General features: G+C 35.0%; 1 long non-coding RNA gene across 10 annotated transcripts; it reads left to right on the top strand.

The window, feature by feature from the left end:
• Positions 1-13401: 13401 nt before the first annotated feature.
• On the top strand, positions 13402-17207 carry LOC139893863 (uncharacterized). 10 transcript variants are annotated; one of them, XR_011774738.1, is made up of 7 exons: positions 13402-13602; positions 13726-13760; positions 14464-14505; positions 14574-14632; positions 14725-14761; positions 15195-15865; positions 16756-17207. It is a non-coding gene; the product is annotated as an uncharacterized lncRNA (long non-coding RNA). The 10 variants fall into 10 exon arrangements; XR_011774741.1 differs by having other exon boundaries at positions 14707-14761; XR_011774735.1 differs by having other exon boundaries at positions 14354-14505.
• Positions 17208-21153: the final 3946 nt, after the last annotated feature.

Below are 21153 nucleotides of genomic sequence, written 5' to 3'. Positions count from 1 at the left end.
AACTACGACACCTATATTGTCATTACCTGAAGGGAATGACGATTTTGTGATTTATTGTGACGCATCAAAGCAAGGTCTCGGTTGTGTATTAATGCAACGAACGAAGGTGATTGCTTATGCGTCTAGACAATTGAAGATTCACGAACAAAATTATATAACGCATGATTTGGAATTAGGCGCGGTTGTTTTTGTATTAAAGACTTGGAGGCACTACTTATATGGGGTCAAAAGTATTATATATACCGACCACAAAAGTCTTCAACACATATTTAACCAGAAACAACTGAATATGAGGCAGCGTAGGTGGATTGAATTATTGAATGATTACGACTTTGAGATTCGTTACCACCCGGGGAAGGCAAATGTGGTAGCCGATGCCTTGAGCAGGAAGGACAGAGAACCCATTCGAGTAAAATCTATGAATATAATGATTCATAATAACCTTACTACTCAAATAAAGGAGGCGCAACAAGGAGTTTTACAAAAGGGAAATTTAAATGATGAAATACCCAAAGGATCGGAGAAGCATCTTAATATTCGGTAAGACGGAACCCGGTATAGGGCTGAAAGGATTTGGGTACCAAAATTTGGAGATATGAGAGAAATGGTACTTAGAGAAGCTCATAAAGCCAGATACTCAATACATCCTGGAACGGGGAAGATGTACAAGGATCTCAAGAAACATTTTTGGTGGCCGGGTATGAAAGCCGACGTTGCTAAATATGTAGGAGAATGTTTGACGTGTTCTAAGGTCAAAGCTGAGCATCAGAAACCATCAGGTCTACTTCAACAACTCAAAATCCCGGAATGGAAATGGGAAAACATTACCATGGATTTCAACACTAAATTGCCAAGGACTGCAAGTGGTTTTGATACTATTTGGGTAATAGTTGATCGTCTCACCAAATCAGCACACTTCCTGCCAATAAGAGAAGATGACAAGATGGAGAAGTTAGCACGACTGTATTTGAAGGAAGTCATCTCCAGACATGGAATACCAATCTCTATTATCTCTGATAGGGATGACAGATTTATTTCAAGATTCTGGCAGACATTACAGCAAGCATTAGGAACTCGTCTAGACATGAGTACTGCCTATCATCCACAAACTGATGGGAAGAGCGAAAGGACGATACAAACTCTTGAAGACATGCTACAAGCATGTGTTATTGATTTCGGAAACAGTTGGGATCGACATCTACCGTTAGCAGAATTTTCCTACAACAACAGCTACCATTCAAGCATTGAGATGGCGCCGTTTGAAGCACTTTATGGTAGAAAGTGCAGGTCTCTGATTTGTTGAAGTGAAGTGGGGGATAGACAGATTACGGGTCCGGAGATTATACAAGAAACTACCAAGAAGATCATCCAAATTCAACAACGGTTGAAAACCGCCCAAAGTCGACAAAAGAGCTACGCTGACATTAAAAGAAAAGATATAGAATTTGAAATTGGAGAGATGGTCATGCTTAAAGTTGCACCTTGGAAAGGCGTTGTTCGATTTGGTAAACGAGGGAAATTAAATCCAAGGTATATTGGACCATTCAAGATTATTGATCGTGTCTGACCAGTAGCTTACCGACTTGAGTTACCTCAACAACTCACGGCTGTACATAACACTTTCCATGTCTCGAATTTGAAGAAATGTTTTGCTAAAGAAGATCTCACTATTCCGTTAGATGAAATCCAAATCAACGAAAAACTCCAATTCATCGAAGAACCCGTCGAAATAATGGATCGTGAGGTTAAAAGACTTAAGCAAAACAAGATACCAATTGTTAAGGTTCGATGGAATGCTCGTAGAGGACCTGAGTTCACCTGGGAGCGTGAAGATCAGATGAAGAAGAAATACCCGCATCTATTTCCAGAAGATTCGTCAACACCTTCAACAGCTTAAAATTTCGGGACGAAATTTATTTAACGGGTAGGTACTGTAGTGACCCGAACTTTTCCATGTTTATATATATTAATTGAGATTGATATTTACATGATTAAATGTTTCCAACATGTTAAGCAATCAAACTTGTTAAGACTTGATTAACTGAAATATGTTTCATATAGACAATTGACCACCCAAGTTGACCGGCGATTCACGAACGTTAAAACTTGTAAAAACGATATGACGATATATATGGATATACATATGGTTAACATGAGATTATGATAAGTAAGTATCTCCATAAGTATATTAACAATGAGTTATATACATATAAACAAGACTACTAACTTAAGGATTTCGAAACAAGACATATATGTAACGATTATCGTTGTAACGACATTTAAATGTATATATATCATATTAAGATATATTAATATATCATAATATCATGATAATATAATAATTTAACATCTCATTAGATATAATAAACAATGGGTTAACAACATTAATTGAGATCGTTAACTTAAAGGTTTCAAAACAACACTTACATGTAACGACTAACGATGACTTAACGACTCAGTTAAAATGTATATACATGTAGTGTATTTAGATGTATTAAAATACTTTTGGAAGACTTCAAGACATATATCAAAACACTCATACTTAACGAAAATGGTTACAGTTACTTTTCCATTCTTTTCTTTCATCAAGAATTCTAGTCGTATTCTTACCCGTATTATACACAGCTTCAAAACGTACTTACTATGAGTATATACCAATAGGAACTAGCATGGGATTCCACTCTTGATTATGTCATGTATGACTAATCAATTTTAACTTCTACCATGAGCTAGTCAACTAACTAGAACTCCTTTTAACCCCACTCACCACTCACCAATTACCACTCATCATTCACTCCATTTCACATCCAATTCTCTTTCTAATTCTCTCTCAACACACACACACACACTATTATGAACGTATTTTTCCAGTAGTTAATCATCATCTTCATCAAAAATCACTTCAAGAATCAAGCTATAATCATCATAGGAAGAACACTTCAAGAACACTTCAAAAATCCCTTCAAGTTTACTAATTTACTTCCAAGCTTTCTAATCCATTCCAAGTAATCATCTAAGATCAAGAAAACTTTGTTATATACAGTAGGTTATCTTTATTATTCAAGGTAATATTCATATTCAAACTTTGATTCAATTTCTATAACTATAAACTATCTTAATTCGAGTAAAAATCTTACTTGAACTTGTTTCTGTGTCATGATCCTACTTCAAGAACTTTCAAGCCATCCAAGATCCTTTGAAGCTAGATCATTTCTTGTCACTTCCAGTAGGTTTATCTACTAAACTTGAGGTAGTAATGATGTTCATAACATCATTCGATTCATATATATAAAACTATCTTATTCGAAGGTTTAAACTCGTAATCACTAGAACATAGTTTAGTTAATTCTAAACTTGTTCGCAAACAAAAGTTAATCCTTCTAACTTGACTTTTAAAATTAACTAAACACATGTTCTATATCTATATGATATGCTAACTTAATGATTTAAAACCTGGAAACACGAAAAACACCGTAAAACCGGATTTACGCCGTCGTAGTAACACCGCGGGCTGTTTTGGGTTGGTTAATTAAAAACTATGATAAACTTTGATTTAAAAGTTGTTATTCTAAGAAAATGATTTTTATTATGAACATGAAACTATATCCAAAAATTATGGTTAAACTCAAAGTGGAAGTATGTTTTCTAAAATGGTCATCTAGACGTCGTTCTTTCGACTGAAATGACTACCTTTACAAAAACGACTTGTAACTTATTTTTATGACTATAAACCTATACTTTTTCTGTTTAGATTCATAAAATAGAGTTCAATATGAAACCATATCAATTTGATTCACTCAAAACGGATTTAAAACGAAGAAGTTATGGGTAAAACAAGATTGGATAATTTTTCTCATTTTAGCTACGTGAAAATTGGTAACAAATCTATTCCAACCATAACTTAATCAACTTGTATTGTATATTAAGTAATCTTGAGATACCATAGACACGTATACAATGTTTCGACCTATCATGTCGACACATCTATATATATTTCGGAACAACCATAGACACTCTATATGTGAATGTTGGAGTTAGCTATACAGGGTTGAGGTTGATTCCAAAATATATATAGTTTGAGTTGTGATCAATACCGAGATACGTATACACTGGGTCGTGGATTGATTCAAGATAATATTTATCGATTTATTTCTGTACATCTAACTGTGGACAACTAGTTGTAGGTTACTAACGAGGACAGCTGACTTAATAAACTTAAAACATCAAAATATATTAAAAGTGTTGTAAATATATTTTGAACATACTTTGATATATATGTATATATTGTTATAGGTTCGTGAATCAATCAGTGGCCAAGTCTTACTTCCCGACGAAGTAAAAATCTGTGAAAGTGAGTTATAGTCCCACTTTTAAAATCTAATATTTTTGGGATGAGAATACGTGCAGGTTTTATAAATGATTTACAAAATAGACACAAGTACGTGAAACTACATTCTATGGTTGAATTATCGAAATAGAATATGCCCCTTTTTATTAAGTCTGGTAATCTAAGAATTAGGGAACAGACACCCTAATTGACGCGAATCCTAAAGATAGATCTATTGGGCCTAACAAACCCCATCCAAAGTATCGGATGCTTTAGTACTTCGAAATTTATATCATATCCGAAGGGTGTCCCGGAATGATGGGGATATTCTTATATATGCATCTTGTTAATGTCGGTTACCAGGTGTTCACCATATGAATGATTTTTATCTCTATGTATGGGATGTGTATTGAAATATGAAATCTTGTGGTCCATTGTTACGATTTGATATATATAGGTTAAACCTATAACTCACCAACATTTTTGTTGACGTTTTAAGCATGTTTATTCTCAGGTGATTATTTAGAGCTTCCGCTGTCGCATACTTAAATAAGGACGAGATTTGGAGTCCATGCTTGTATGATATTGTGTAAAAACTGCATTCAAGAAACTGATTTCGATGTATCATATTTGTATTGTAAACCATTATGTAATGGTCGTGTGTAAACAGGATATTTTAGATTATCATTATTTGATAATCTACGTAAAGCTTTTTAAACCTTTATTTATGAAATAAAGGTTATGGTTTGTTTTAAAAATGAATGCAGTCTTTGAAAAACGTCTCATATAGAGGTCAAAACCTCGCAACGAAATCAATTAATATGGAACGTTTTTAATCAATAAGAACGGGACATTTCACACAAGAGGCCGGAATGTCCCGATTTGCGCAATGATAATGTTAAGAGGTTGGAGAAGGTGGAGGGTACAGCTAGGGGTCGCAATTATTTGATGACCAATGATGAAGCCAAACAATTCAACGAAGTTGTCTCAGGTACTTTCATGGTTAATTCTAATCCGGCAAGGATTCTATTTGATAGCAGTGCAAACTTGTCGTTTGTGTCTCCAAAATTTGTGCCTAGATTTAATATACCGTTAGCTAAGTTAAGTCGTCTGGTAGAAGTCGAAATAGCGGACGGCAAGACGGTGCTAGTGGTTGATGTGTGTAAAAATTGTGATGTCGTTTTTGGTGCCGAAAACTTTAAGATTGATCTTATCCCGATGACTTTGGGTGATTTTGATATCGTGGTTGGTATGGATTGGCTCGATCATAATAGAGCCGATATTGCATGCCATGAAAAATATATTCGAGTGAAGACCCCAAGTGGGGGAGAGTTAATTATTCACGGTGATAAACGAAGAAGACTTGTGCCGATATGCACTTTTGCGCGGGCACGTCGTTTTCTTGTTAGTGGTGGCATGGCTTTTCTTACCCATGTTGTTGATACTCGTGATGATCCACCACCCATTCGTGAAATTCCGGTGGTTAGTGAATTCGAAGACGTTTTTTCGGACGAGTTACCGGGTGTTCCGGCGGAAAGACAAGTTGAATTTCGCATTGAGTTGGTTTCGGGGGCTACCCCCATTGCTAAAACTCCTTATCGTTTAGCGCCAACAGAAATGCAAGAGTTGTTGAATCAAACCCAAGAGTTGCTTGAGAAGGGCTTCATTCGACCGAGTGCTTCGCCATGGGGCGCTCCGGTTTTATTTGTGAAGAAGAAGGATGGTAGTATGCGGATGTGCATCGATTATCGGGAGTTGAACAAAGTGACGATCAAGAATCGTTATCCATTGCCTAGGATTGACGATTTGTTTGACCAACTTCAAGGTGCAACGTATTTCTCTAAAATCGACCTACGGTCCGGCTATCACCAAATGCGGGTCCGCGAGGAAGATATTGAGAAAACGGCTTTTCGAACTCGTTACGGACATTTTGAATTCGTAGTTATGCCTTTTGGTCTTACGAATGCACCGGCGGCATTCATGGATCTTATGAACTGAGTGTGCCAACCTATGTTGGACAAGTCGGTAATTGTGTTCATTGACGACATACTTGTCTATTCAAAGAGTATGAAAGAACATGAACTTCATTTGCGGTGTGTGTTAAAGACGTTGCGGAAGGAGAAGTTGTATGCTAAATTCTCCAAATGTGAATTTTGGCTAAGGGAAGTTCAATTCCTTGGCCATATTGTGAACGAAAATGGTATTCAAGTAGATCCGGGGAAGATAGAGACGGTGAAGAGTTGGAGACGACCGACTACGCCTACGAAAATCCGAAGTTTTCTCGGATTGGCCGGTTATTATCGTCGGTTTATCCAAGACTTTTCTAAGGTCGCTTCTTCGTTGACAAAATTGACGAGGAAGAACGTGAGGTTTATTTGGGAGAACGAGCAAGAAATTGCTTTTCAATTGCTAAAAGAGAAATTGTGTCAAGCTCCGGTGTTAGTGTTGCCGGAAGGTGTGGAAGACATGACGGTGTATTGTGATGCCTCTCTAAATGGGCTCGGGTGTGTTCTAATGCAAAGAGGCAAAGTCATTGCTTACGCCTCTTGACAATTAAAGGAGCACGAAACGAGATATCCGACTCATGATCTTGAGTTGGCGGCGGTTGTGCATGCGTTGAAAATTTGGCGCCATTACTTGTATGGTGTCAAGAGTACGATTTATTCGGATCATAAGAGTTTGAAACATCTCTTTAATCAACGAGATTTGAATTATCGTCAACGTAGGTGGATGGATGTGGTAAAAGACTATGATTGTGAGATACTTTATCATCCGGGCAAGGCGAATGTGGTCGCGGATGCGTTAAGTCGAAAGAGTCATCACCCGGTGTTACGATTGGGATTGTTACGTATGATTATTACTAACGATTTTCTTGAAAAACTTGGTGTGATCCAAATAGAGGCTTACGTTCACAACAAGCATGCGGAACGAATTGTGGGACAAACGGAATTCATTACTATGGGATCGCGTGGTTTGTTGTCTTTTCAAGGAAGGGTGTTGGTGCCTAAAATGGGTGATTATCGACAAGTGCTACTTGATGAAGCACATAAGTCAAAGTATTCCATTCATCCTGGCGCGACGAAAATGTATCTTGATTTAAGAAAAGAGTATTGGTGGTCGGGCATGAAACATGATGTTGTAAAGTATGTGGAGCAATGCGTCACGTATTTGCAAGTTAAAGCCGAGCACCAAAAGCCGTATGGTAAGTTGCAACCGCTAGAAATCCCGAAGTGGAAATGGGAGCACATTACCATTGATTTCATCACAAAGTTACCTAAGACGGCGAGAAACCAATTTGATTCAAATTGGGTGATAGTTGACCGATTGACAAAAAGTGCTTTGTTTCTTCCCATTCGGGAAGCGATATCATCGGAGACCTTGGCTAAATTGTTTATCAAGGAAGTAGTCGCTCGACATGGGGTTCCTATGTCTATTATTTTGGATCGAGATACCAGTTTTACATCTCGGTTTTGGGAAAATTTTCACGATGATATGGGTACACAATTAAAATTGAGCACGGCTTATCATCCTCAAACAGATAGTCAAACCGAACGTACGAATCAAACATTAGAGGATATGTTACGGGCGTGTATTATTGATTTCGGTGGTAGTAGGGACGAGCACTTACCTTTGGTGGAATTCTCGTACAATAATAGTTATCATACTAGTATCGGGATGCCACCGTATGAGATGCTTTATGGGCGAAGGTGTCGAACTCCAATTTATTGGGGTGAAGTGGGACAAAAGGAAATCGGGAGTACCGATTTGGTTTTAGAGACGAATAGCAAGATTGATGTGATTCGGGATCATTTTAAAAAGGCGCAAGATAGACAAAAGTCGTATGCCGATAAACGTAGGCGAATGATCGAATTCCAAGAGGGCGACATGGTGATGCTTAAGGTTTCGCCATGGAAAGGTATTATTCGGTTTCGAAAACGGGGAAAGTTAGCTCCTCGGTTTATTGGCCCATTTAAAGTTTTGGCTCGGGTTAGCGAAGTTGCTTATCATTTGGAATTACCCGAAGAACTTGCGGGGATCCATAATACATTCCATGTATCCCATCTTCGTAAGTGTCTTGCGGATGATTCATCATGGGTACCATTGGACGAGATTGAGCTAAATAATAAGTTGGAATATGTTGAGGAGCCGATTGCTATACTCGACGAGAAGGTCAAAAGATTGAGAAATAAAGTGGTTCGGACTTTTAAAGTTCAATGGTGTCGTAGTAGAGGTTCCAAGTTTATTTGGGAGCCCGAAGAGTTTGTTCTTGTGTATCTTCCTGCTTGTCATGCGGCTTGGATTGCGAGGTCACAACCCGGTTCAAGTGGGTGAGAGTTGTAAGAACCAGTTTTTCCATGTTATGTTGGACGCCGTCCAACAGGTTGGGACGCCGTCCCAGATTGAAGGGCTGGACGCCGTCCAAAATTCTGGACGCCGTCCAGATTGCCTGGCAAGCCTGCTTTTGTGTTTTTAGATATTTAAAGTGGGTATTTTGGTAATTTCACTTGGGGACCGAATTTAAAGCCTTAGGTCAGTTGATGGAGCTTCATTTACTCCATTTACAACCACCAAACTTCATCCACTTCAATTCTAGAGAGAGAGTGTGTTTCAAGTGTGAGAAAGCTCAAATAGAAGAGGAAGAAGCTTGTTTCGGGTTAGAGCTCGAGCATTAAAGTTGTTCATCTCCTCACTTGCTACGTTTTGGTTGTGGTGGTAAGTCCTAAACTTGATTTTCTTAGTTTAATGTGTTGAGGGTTAGGGTTTGGGCTAGTGATGTGTATAAAACCCATTTATTAGTGATTTGGGGATTTTGGGTAAGTTGGAGTCATGAATACTCAAAGGATGACCAACCTAGGGTTTTGAAATGATAAATGAGTTTATGAGTCTTAAATTGGTTAGTTAACTGCTAGCACACCTAGATGTTATGTAAATGGGTGCTTTTTGGGCATGTGGTGACCCGAATGGGTGTGGAAAACCTCGAATGGGTAAAACGGGTCTTTGATGGCCTAAGTTGTCTTGTTAGTGTGAAAATGAGTTAACACGTGACTATATGTGTGTTAAGACCATAAATGGATAGGGTTGGTGTTTTTGGCGAAGTTGACCCAATATTAGGGTTAAGTGTGCAAATGGGTCGAAATTGCACCATGGGCCAAAATGACACTTGAATGGTGAGTGAGTTGGTTGACCAACTTGATCTTGTGATTGATTATGTGCATAATGTAATAGGTGAGTTACATTGAAGTTTGCAAGCTCGGTTATCCTTCACAAAAGACTCTAAGGTGAGTGGAATAATTATACGCGTAGGTATATAATGTATTTATTTGTGGTAGCGTGATATGTGAAGTGTCGATGTGCTAAGACACCACATTTCACGTGATGAGTGAAGTGTCGATGTGCTAAGACACCACTCAAAGTAATATGACGGGTGAAGTGTCGATGTGTTAAGACGCTATCCGGGGTGAAGTGTCGATGTGTTAAGACACCGCCCGGAGTGAAGTATCGATGTGCTAAGATGCCACTCCAAGAGATTAACGGGTGAAGTGCCGATGTGTTAAGGCGCCACTCGAGGTGAAGTATCGACGTGTTAAGATGCCACCTCAAATAAAATGAAGAGTGAAGTGTCGAAGTGTTAAGACACCACTCGGGCTGAAGTGTCGACGTGTTAAGACGCCACCTAGGGTGAAGTATCGACGTGTTAAGATGCCACCCGTGGGGTTAGTGTACGACGTGTTAAGTGCACTAATGGTTATTATGAACTCGACGGTCTTTAAACACCCTTCCCTTGCTCAATTGGTTAACCATGGTTAATGTGTTGTAGTGTAGCATATATATATGTCTTTGTTGTTGTTAGCTTGCGGTATTGGAGGTTACTAGCTTTATACTTGAAATTGTAAGCTAATTGTGTTGCTAGCATGTATGCGGTATGTGTGTAAGTGGATGCAAGTAGGTATATTATATATGTATGTGTATAATTATTGCATTCATTAAGCTTTTTTTGCTTACCCTCTCGTTGTTTATCTTTTTATAGGCTCCGGCGTTGATAAGGGTAAGGGCATTCGATTGGATTAGAGATCCCGCTTGTTGTCTAGGGGACGCTTTTGGGATTTGATAGCTTTTGGAGCTTGACCAAGACTTGGGTAGTTTAACCCCCAAACACCATGCTCATAGTGTCGTTTGGTAATTAAACTAATGTGGTCGAAACTCATGATTTGTACGGAACTCGTAAAACGGCCGTTGTGGGCCCCATTTTGTAAACTCGTTTTGAAGTTGGAAATCTATTAGCTTTACTTATTTTGATATGTTGTGATAATTGGTTTCATTGGAAATTGTCGGGAAACGGGTTTTTCGTTCAAGCGTAATGTAAAAACTGATCAGAACTTTTTAGCCAAATTGGACGCCGTCCAAAAAGGCTGGACGTAGTCCAGGTCTTCAGTACTGGACGCCGTTCAGAAATCTGGACGCCGTCCAGTTGTACAGGCCCTGAATTTTTTTTTTTTTGGGTCGTGTTTTTGTTATAACGAGGGTTGGGTCGTTACAGTGACATATCAGCTTTGTCTCATCACTTCATTCCCATCACTGATCTATCACACTACACTAGTATATCAATGACATATGTATTCACCATCACAATAAACATACTTCTAATTATTTTATTATTATACTTATAAATATAAATATTAATTATTATTAACTATTAACTATATGATTATTATTACCAGTATCGGTATTATTATTATAACTATAATATATATATATATATATATATATATATATATATATATATATATATATATATATATATATATATATATATATATATATATTATTTATTTTTATGGTAAAATCTATTAAAAACTACTCGTACAAAACTAAAAACTATTTAAAATGAAATATTTCATTAAATAAAAACACAGTTACATAAACTTAAAGTAATTTAAACACTAATATGTTAAATAAATTTAATTAAAAACTACATATTAAAATAGATAGAATTATTTTTCGCAGACGTCGGAGTCAACGTCTTGACGTATTTCTTGGTGATCTTGTTTTGAGCTTTCATGAATAAATCATATTGTTCGGGAGGAATATCATGAGCAACCGGAAGAGATAGAAGTCTTAAACCATCAAACATCATATGCGTCTTTGCTTCCTTTCTTAAATCATCTATAGTAAGTTTTGTAAAAAGCACGAAATCGACAACCGAAGCTCCGCCTACTTTTGAAAAATAACGAGAAGCCGCATTCGACGAACCGACATTCTTGCACTCTTGGAACTATCAAGACCTTGTAGACGACGGATAGGATCCCCTCGGAAGAAAGGCTTCAAATTTAGTGGAGTCGTGTTAGGTGTCGGAGTCAGGTCGGCCAAGCATTCAGATATACGAATGACCGTTTATACGCCAAGCATCCTGATATACGAATGACCGTTTGGTTTATATTTTGAAGTGTTTTCTTGCATGTTGCATAATATTTGCGTTCAACTGTTTACTTTGACAATGTTTTGCAAGCTTTTCGTAAATAGCTAAAAATATCTTGAAGTCTTTTTATTCATCTTACTCAATTTTTCGGTCAATTGATCTTGTCGGCAAGGCGTGTTTACCAACCATTTGTACTTGAATTGGATTGTGGCCCAAAGCGTCCCGGTTGTTTAAGACTTTCATATAATATTATTTTGGGAAGCGCATGCCCAACACATCCCCTAAAATCTTGCTTTCTTCGTCGGACCACATAAATTTCACCCTTTTTTCTTTCTTACCCGTATCGTCGTCTTGGGTTTCTTCAACTTCTTCGACGTCGTCTTGAGTTTCTTGAACCAAATCTGGGTCGGGTTGGGTATCTTTCGATGGCGTTCTCAAAGGTGTATTAATAATTGGTTGAAAATAGGTTGTTGAATATTTGTGAATTGTGATGGATGTGGAAATCGGCCGGTAGCATAGGGTGATAAGAAAATGGATTGATCGCATAATTCGAGAAACCGATATATTGTTGCGGGTTAGAAGATCCCGTTGGTGAAGGAAAAATATTATGTTCAGCATTGTCCCGGAGAAACGATTGCCACATATCGTTAGCGGGTGTTGATGGATGTTGAGTGTTAATGTTGGATTGATTTTGTTTGTGTGTTTTTTTTTTTCTTTTGACGTTTTGAGTTTAAGAAAATTAAAATATTTGAGTGTGTTTGAGTAAGAAATTGGTGATGTAAAAATGAGTTAGATAGTGTTAGTTTATATAGGTAAAATGTTTGATTTAAAAATTAATAGTAAAAACAAATTTTTTTTTAAAAATGTAACCATTGATAAATCAAATGGTAATATTTTCATTTTATGATCTTTTTTTTTTCAAACGACTAGGAGCTTGGTTCAATACGCCAAACAATCGTGTGTGGTAACACGTTGATCAACGGCGCACCCTAAGGTGTCGAACGAACAATAAAATAAGCTAACACGCCTAATCTATTTATAGACCTGGCATTAGGAGGAAAAAGTTGAGATCTTCTCTTGATTCGAATATCTTTTTCTTATCTCCTAAGTTTTTAATCATATTTTTTAGTCTTTAATTTTAACAAATCGTCTTGCCAGAGTCTATATATTGCAACTCTTATTAGAGTCTATATTCTTCGCTTCATGTTGGAGTTCATGATACTCATACTTAGAATACTTACACTTATATTTCACTTTTAACTCGTCAAATGAAACATTTAATTTTTCAATAATAGTAATATTGAACCTATGACAATTTGCAAGAATATCAAAACTCCACTCACTACAATATTTTGAAATGATTCGGCTCCCGATGACACATAATATCAAAGTAATATATATATATATATATATATATATATATATATATATATATATATATATATATATATTCTATTATAATGCTAAAATGATGATGATGATATCATAAAAAAACAATTTCTTTGGTTAAAAAAAATTAAAAAAAGCAATTTCTTTGGTTAAAAAAAATTAAAAAGAAAAAAGAAAAAAATCTAGACAGCCTAGATAATGTCATTAATCTAATTATTACAAATTCATTAATTAACAAACTTGCTCTTTTATCATCCAGCTACTTTCTCGAATAAAAAAACCCTAAACAAAAACACACGCCACAATTCCACTCTTTTTTCCTTCCAAATGGCGCCTCTCCTCTTCCTCTTCACCTTCAGTCTTTCTTTGCTGTAAATACAATTATTGTGTCAATTTGGTTATATTCTTACTTAGGGTTTTGATTTTACTTATGTTGCCGTACGAAGACAAAGACAAGAGTTTTTAAGAGGTATTTTTCTATTTCTTATTCTGCTAAACCCCAATATTTTGTATTTATAGTTGATTATGTGTTCATGCTATTTGTTGCTTGGAATATGATGAGAGTTAATATTTGATTTTTGAATAACTTCAGAATTGGCATGAATTTTAAGGATGGGATAGTTGGAGGTATACATACTTTATATCTTTTTTCTTTTATATATACTTTTAAACTATGAGTTTTTTTACCATAAATATTTTATGGTGTACCATTAAATTCCGAGTTATCTTAATTGTTCCTTTTCTCAGATTCAAATACTTATGAAGTATTATGTTAAAACGATGTTACGATGATGTTTATATTAGTTAAATGAACATTCGATTGATGCACGCCAAGTATTTGCTTAAATGTGTATGTGAAAAGTATTGTCTTTCTTCAATACATTCTTTAGCATATGATTATGCAATAAAATAAGGTTGTTACGATTTAATAAATGATACGTGAGTTTAACTAATGGTCTGTAAATAATTGTTTACATGATTGATACTTGAATATTTCAATGGTTACAAACACCATCTACTTGTGATATGGAGATATCTACACTAATTACTAACAAAATGAGGGAAACATACTATTACCACTGTACTATTTTGGCTATAATTTTTTGATGTTTAATGTATACATACGCTTGCAGTTTACGTTTTTGGTTCTTTGTCTACGTGAAGCCTAATTTGGATCAAAAGCATTTATTCACTAAATTAGTTCATGGATGTGTGAATAGGTTTTAGGATTGGAAGATGTGGAGATGGGGATCAAGTTGTCTTGAAAGTGTATTTGTTGAGCTTTTTTAAACCGTGATTTATTGTTACTTTCAAGTATTTGTTTTTTCAGTGTGAAGAAAATATGAATTCTGACTGAATGCTATAGTTGCAGGTAATGCAAATAAGAAATTAGTACATTTTTTAATAGAAGTGTTAAGCTAACTTTGTATGCTTTTGCAGGGACGAGCTGAAGTTTATCAATTTATTTAAAAGGTTAACAAAACTTGCATAACATTGTGGTAAGTTTTTGATCATTTGTTTACATTAGGTTTCACCTTTTTGGCTTTACTTATCTGTCTTTCTTCTTTAACAGTTTAAATTTTTGATTCAGGAGACAAAAGTTGTAATTAATATTGGAACTTTTAAAGGTTAGTTTGATTTCATTTCATTTGGTTCAATTTTGTACGATTATTACTTGGTTTGTTAATATATTGAATGTCGAATTGATGTTTATGTGGTCTTGGTGTAGGTATTATTTTTATTGGTTACATTATTGGTATTATTTGTTGTAGTTATTTTTTTTACTGGTGCATATTTAAATTTAGAGTTGATTTCAGTACGTTTCATATTGTCATGGTTAGTTGTATTGACAACCTATTTCTATCAAAATCAAAGCTAGATGCATTTTGTTTCCTTGGTTTTGTGGGCATCTGTTCTTATACTAACATATAATTTAATAAAATGTATAATAAAATTAGAATTTGTTTACTTTGCACAATTATTGGGGTTTACATAATTATCCCATTTGTTTCAATTTTAAGAAAGTGGTTAGTAATGCTTTTATGACTGTCTTTTGTACAGCTTAACCTCTGAAATATATAATGTCAGTTTGCGTCCCAAGATTCATTTTTGCTGTAAGTTGGGGATGTTGCGAAATCCCTCTAAGATAATTTATATGAAACTGCTTCAAATGGAAGAAGCTTACATGTCAGGTTTTTGTAAGTTCTCTTCATTTATTGTTATTTACTTCTAATACAGTTTTGGGATTAAGTGTGATTACTTATGCTGAAGTGAGCTTAAGACTTATAGTTCTATGGTTTATTATGATCTTCACGTGTTTGATGAAATGCTTCAATGAAAAAGAAGGCGAAAACCATAAAAAGTTTCATGTGTTCGATGAAATGCTTAAATGAAAAAGGTACATGTCATATGATACTTACATGGTGCATAACATAGGTTGAGTCAGTTTTGAAAGTTTCGGTGAAATTTGAGTCAGTTTTGAAACAAAAGGTCTCAAGTAGAAGATGGATGGTGGAAAATATGAAAATCTATGGACAACTGTATCTCCTTGAAAGCAAAAGTTGTTGATTCAATTAGTGGCATCCATGCCAACTATGATGGTAACTTTACTTTGTTCTTTCATATGTATCTGTTCCAATTCTTTTAGGTAAGAATGTGTGTGCTGGCTTAGAGAATTTGGTAGCTGGTTCAAAAGGTTCAAGTTTTGCTGTTTCTGGAGCTGTTGTCACAGGGTAACGCCTCTATTCGTAATTCTCTGATGCGTGCTCTTTAATTTTCATTAAATTCTTTTATATAATGGAACCCATGATTAACCTTTGGGGTTGAATTTGTATCAAAGGGATTGAATATGCCACTAGAATACTGGATACAAAATGTGTTGGTAAACAAAATTTAATTATAGTGAGTGCATATGCCTGGTCACTGGCTTCTTTAAGCTGCATTAGTACCAACACATATTCCTTTTTGAAGCTTTCAGATAAATTCATGTCAATGCGAGCTATATTTTTGTGACTCATTAAACCTTCATATGCGAACATAAGGTTTGCCGTTAATTAGGCATGGGAGTAGTTCTATCTCTTATGTTATAGTTCACGATAAAAAACAACAACTTGAAGAAGCCTAGAGTTGAAAATTGTGTAAGCCCCAAAACAACAAATGGGTACAAAAGGTAGCTTTGTTGTGCCAAAATGGGTTGGGTTGCCCCAAAACAAGTAATAGGCGGTTTTCATTTTTGCGTTTTTATTTTATTTGCTAAATACACATACTGATGGCACTTATCAGTTCTAGCACAAGTAGGTTTTCATAACTGTGTTTGTTGTGAATCTGGATAGTAAGAAATGTTTGATGTGAAGACACTCCATTTTCTCTAAATCATGATCCGAATTGTAGTTTTTCATTTTTTTATTTGCATAGGGCTGAATTTGTTTATAACAGGAAGCTTGAAACAAAAACTTATGTTATGAAAAGTTGGTTCTACTTGATGGTTTTAATTGAGTATTAGTAACCTTTATTTTGTCAACATTCTTTTCTTAATTTTTTTAAAGCCTGAATGTACGGTTTTGGATTTGTTTTATGAGTTCTTATGCGTTTGCTTATACGTTGTCATTTGTTGTTTATTCAGCATTGCAGCTTGTGGGTTGAGTCTTTCATGTTTTTTTATGGAGGATCAAAACATACTATTATCATAAAATGTATGTTCTTATGCAGCTCCTTAATCAACATGCAGTAGGTATGTGAGACGGTTGGTCAACTTAACTGTCAAGTGAATTTATGTGACAATTTTGATTGGACTTCAATTGCATTTGTTCTTTTAACAAGTTTCTTTGTTTAAGAGCAATGGCCTTGAGGTATAATTATTATGTGATTCTTCATGCTTCAATTATTGTCCAAAATAACAACTACATTATTATTAGTATACACTGAATTTGTCACTCATTTACCTTAAATGTGCTCCTTTTGGTGTTTCTTAAAGTTTGTTGTATTGTCGGCTTATAATGTATATATTACGTTCACTAGACTACCAGAAATATTTTGAGACAAGTGAATACTTTCTGTTAATGTAAATTTTCCGAAACAAGCAATTGGTTTTCTTTCATAAAGTTTGCTATTGCTGCATAAATTTTAGTTTGACGTTTTTTTTTTTTAAGAGATTGTGTTTTTAATGATTTAGGTTGTTTCTTATATATTAAACGAGTTAGGTCATGCTATTACTTTAATATATCATTTAACAATTTTCTTTTAACAGACCCGTGATTTCACGGGTCATTTAACTAGTATATATATATATATATATATATATATATATATATATATATATATATATATATATATATATATATATCTTTCTATCTATTACATATTATAAATCGTGAACTTTAATTCCACGTGGCACTCTATAATTACTTCTTAATCATGAATGCTGATTAATGCTTAGGTGTAATATTCTTAATTAATCACAATTAGCACTAATTAATCAAAAGAAAATCCACGTGGGCATCTCAAAAAAATCACGCACAAGAATTCTCACAATATTCATCTCCTACAGCGCTCCTTCGATTCTGTTACAAACCCTAATACATTAATTGATTCGATGTGTACTTTATAATCGATGAGGGTCTTCCACTTGCATCGACAAATTAGGGTTTCTAAAAAATAACCCAGATCCTTTGCAAGGTAAAACGAACAATCTCTCAATCGAACTTCCTCCTTTCGTTTCCCAGAATCCGTTCCATCTGCGAGCCCCACCGCACTCCGTTCCATCTGTGACCTCCGTCGAAAACCTCATTACGACCACCGTCGTGAACACGTAGTTCGTCATTTGGCCAATTCTCAAAGGCGATTGTAACCACTGCCAGACAATATTGACACTCTATATCGTCATCCTTCGCAAGTTTCACCGAAACCTTTTCGGTAAATACACACGATGGTGCTCTATCCTAGGTAGAAAATTGATATGGATTTTTTCTTCTCGCTTCTGTGTTTCCAATCACGGTTTCAGGATAATTATCATCAGTTTATTACAGGTATCAGATTGTTATGATATTGCTGTTATTATTTGGTTCATGATATGATTATGCATCTAAAGTGTTTAATTAAATGTTTATGTAAAATTGATTACGTAATGTGCTTTAATATATTGATGGAAGATGAGAAGTAAATGAAAAGAGTAAAGAAGTTTTTCACAATACAAAAAACTCCTCATTCTCTCTAGATATTGAATCGCAACTGTACCGATTGGTCATTCCTAACCGAATCTTACGTATGAAATAATATCTCAGTATTGGATCGTAGTTAAACCAGTCGATTATGCAACAAACTACTTGATTATCGACCAACTAAACCAATGTTCCTTTGAAATAAAGGGTTTCTTTATGCCTCCATGTTTAAAATAATCGATTGGATTACATGTTTTTCATTCTACGCCTCAAGCATTTTAACGATGCATATTTGCCGGAATCAATTGTTGAAGAACACCGATTTGACTACAAGTTTGTTAATATTGATTTCCACAATAGAATTTTGCTACAGGTTTGTTAATAAAAACATGAACGAATTCTCCAGTTCTTTCGTGGACCAATTTGCTAAAAATTTTGGTTATACACTTATACTTGCTCACTATTTTCCTGAATGTCAAGCTTTGCTTAAGGTATGTCCTCCTGACTGTTTTATGTCAATATAGGCCCTCAAAAGCACACTCAACCATTGATGATCAATATTTTTGTAGGTTCAAAGTACCGGTTAGGCTTATCAACGATTCATGATCAGCCTCCTTTACAATGTTCGAAGATGATCTTAAAAAGTTCTTCAATAAAATGGCTTATGAGTTGAAGAAGTCGGTTGTATAAGATGGTGAGATACCCTATGAACTTCAACAGATAGTTGGCAAGAAACTATTGTTCAAGGTTGGTGTGGCCGACATTAATAGGTTGAATGCATATTCTGTGAACACGATAAAGGAATACCGTGACGATGATGAGTATATCTTCGTATTTTACCGAGATGCATAAGTCTTGATGAGGCTGACCTATTACCATTAATAATTTTCAACTCATAAACCTATAAATCTGTTACTTAAATATATTAATTTCACACTCTGTTACAATTTGAGTGCAGGAAGACGGATATGTAGGCAACAATGGAATTCAAAATCAACATGGTGAAAGTCAAAGTATTTGGTTGACTGGTCACATTTATTTACTCAAAGTTGCTGTAAATTGGAACTGGGTGGCAATATGGGTATGATATGGACTGAGCATTTTGTTGGACTAGGTTATGTGATGTTGACACTCATACCGGTAAGCCTATTGCCATGACTAATTTGGTGAGTCTATATTTCGGTTTGAATCTTTGTTCATATAATTGTTTATGTTTTGGTTTATTGCTATATTGATTGAAGTTCACTGATTTTATATGAAGGAAAAAATGTTGTTGTAATGATATATGGATTTACTGAGTTTTGTTGAGTAATATTTGGTTATTCTAAAATGGGTCAATTTTGCACCCATGTTGGTCGCAATGAGTATGATGGGTTCACAAGATTTGACATAGAATGTGTGATTGCAAACAAAGGGTAATGAAGTTTTAAGTGATATAAAAATTGCAACAGCAAAGTCTTATCCTCATTATGGAGAAAGAAGAAAGAAAACAAATTTTAGGAGAATTTGTCTTAGGAACGGCTGATGAATTTCACACCACCAGAATTTCAAATGGAGACATGTAAATCCATACATCTATGATTCGGTGATTTGTGTTATCAAAGTTGTTATACGGGTATATCACCTACTCTACAAAGAAGTGTTCTTTTCAGTGTTTGTTATTTCTAATTTTGAAAAACACTACATTGTTCATTATTATTTTGTTGTTCATTTTATTAGTAATTTTCATTTGTTATTGATATCTGCATCTGTAGAATTAAAATCGATAACAATTACACTGTTTTACTTGATGAACTAAGAAAAGAAATGAGACCAGTGGAAGCACTGAATGTGTATACTGCAATGCAGGTGGGCGACAGAAGCTTGTGGTTGAAATTTAACTTTCGAACAGAGATTGCGACTTCAAATCATATAACAAATGAAGTCATTTCGGTATGTACATAAAATATTATAAAAGCCTATGATTTGCACTAACACATCACTTCTCATTTTAGTCGTATTTTGTTGAAGGATAAAACATGAATTATCCTTTAATGTCAACCTCTACTATTGAAATGTCCCGTTCATATTGATTATAAACGTTCCATATTAATTGATTTCGTCGCGAGGTTTTGACCTCTATATGAGACGTTTTTCAAAGACTGCATTCATTTTTAAAACAACCATAACCTTTATTTTATCGATAAAGGTTTAAAAAGCATTACGTAGATTATCAAATAATGATAATCTAAAATATACCGTTTACACACGACCATTACATAATGGTTTACAATAAGAATATATTACATCAAAAATAAGTTTCTTGAATGCAGTTTTTACATAATATCATACAAGCATGGACTCCAAATCTTGTCCTTATTTTAGTATGCAACAGCGGAAGCTCTTAATAATCACCTGAGAATAAACATGCTTAAAACGTCAACAAAAATGTTGGTGAGTTATAGGTTTAACCTATATATTATCAAATCATAATAATAGACCACAAGATTTCATATTTCAATATACATCCCATACATAGAGATAAAATTCATTCATATGGTGAACACCTGGTAACCGACATTAACAAGATGCATATAAGAATATCCCCTATCATTCCGGGAAATCCTTCGGACATGATAAAAACGAATTCGAAGTACTAAAGCATCCGGTACTTTGGATGGGGTTCGTTAGGCCCAATAGATCTATCTTTAGGATTCGCGTCAATTAGTAGATCGGTTTACTAATTCTTAGGCTACCAAGCAAAAGGGGCATATTCGGCTTCGATCATTCACCCATATAATGTAGTTTCAATTACTTGTGTCTATTTCGTAAAACATTTATAAAACTGCATGTATTCTCATCCCAAAATATTAGATTTTAAAAGT

Source organism: Rutidosis leptorrhynchoides, chromosome 2, assembly GCF_046630445.1.
Source record: "Rutidosis leptorrhynchoides isolate AG116_Rl617_1_P2 chromosome 2, CSIRO_AGI_Rlap_v1, whole genome shotgun sequence".
Lineage (NCBI taxonomy): Eukaryota > Viridiplantae > Streptophyta > Magnoliopsida > Asterales > Asteraceae > Rutidosis > Rutidosis leptorrhynchoides.
This window is presented reverse-complemented; position numbering and strand designations above follow the sequence as displayed.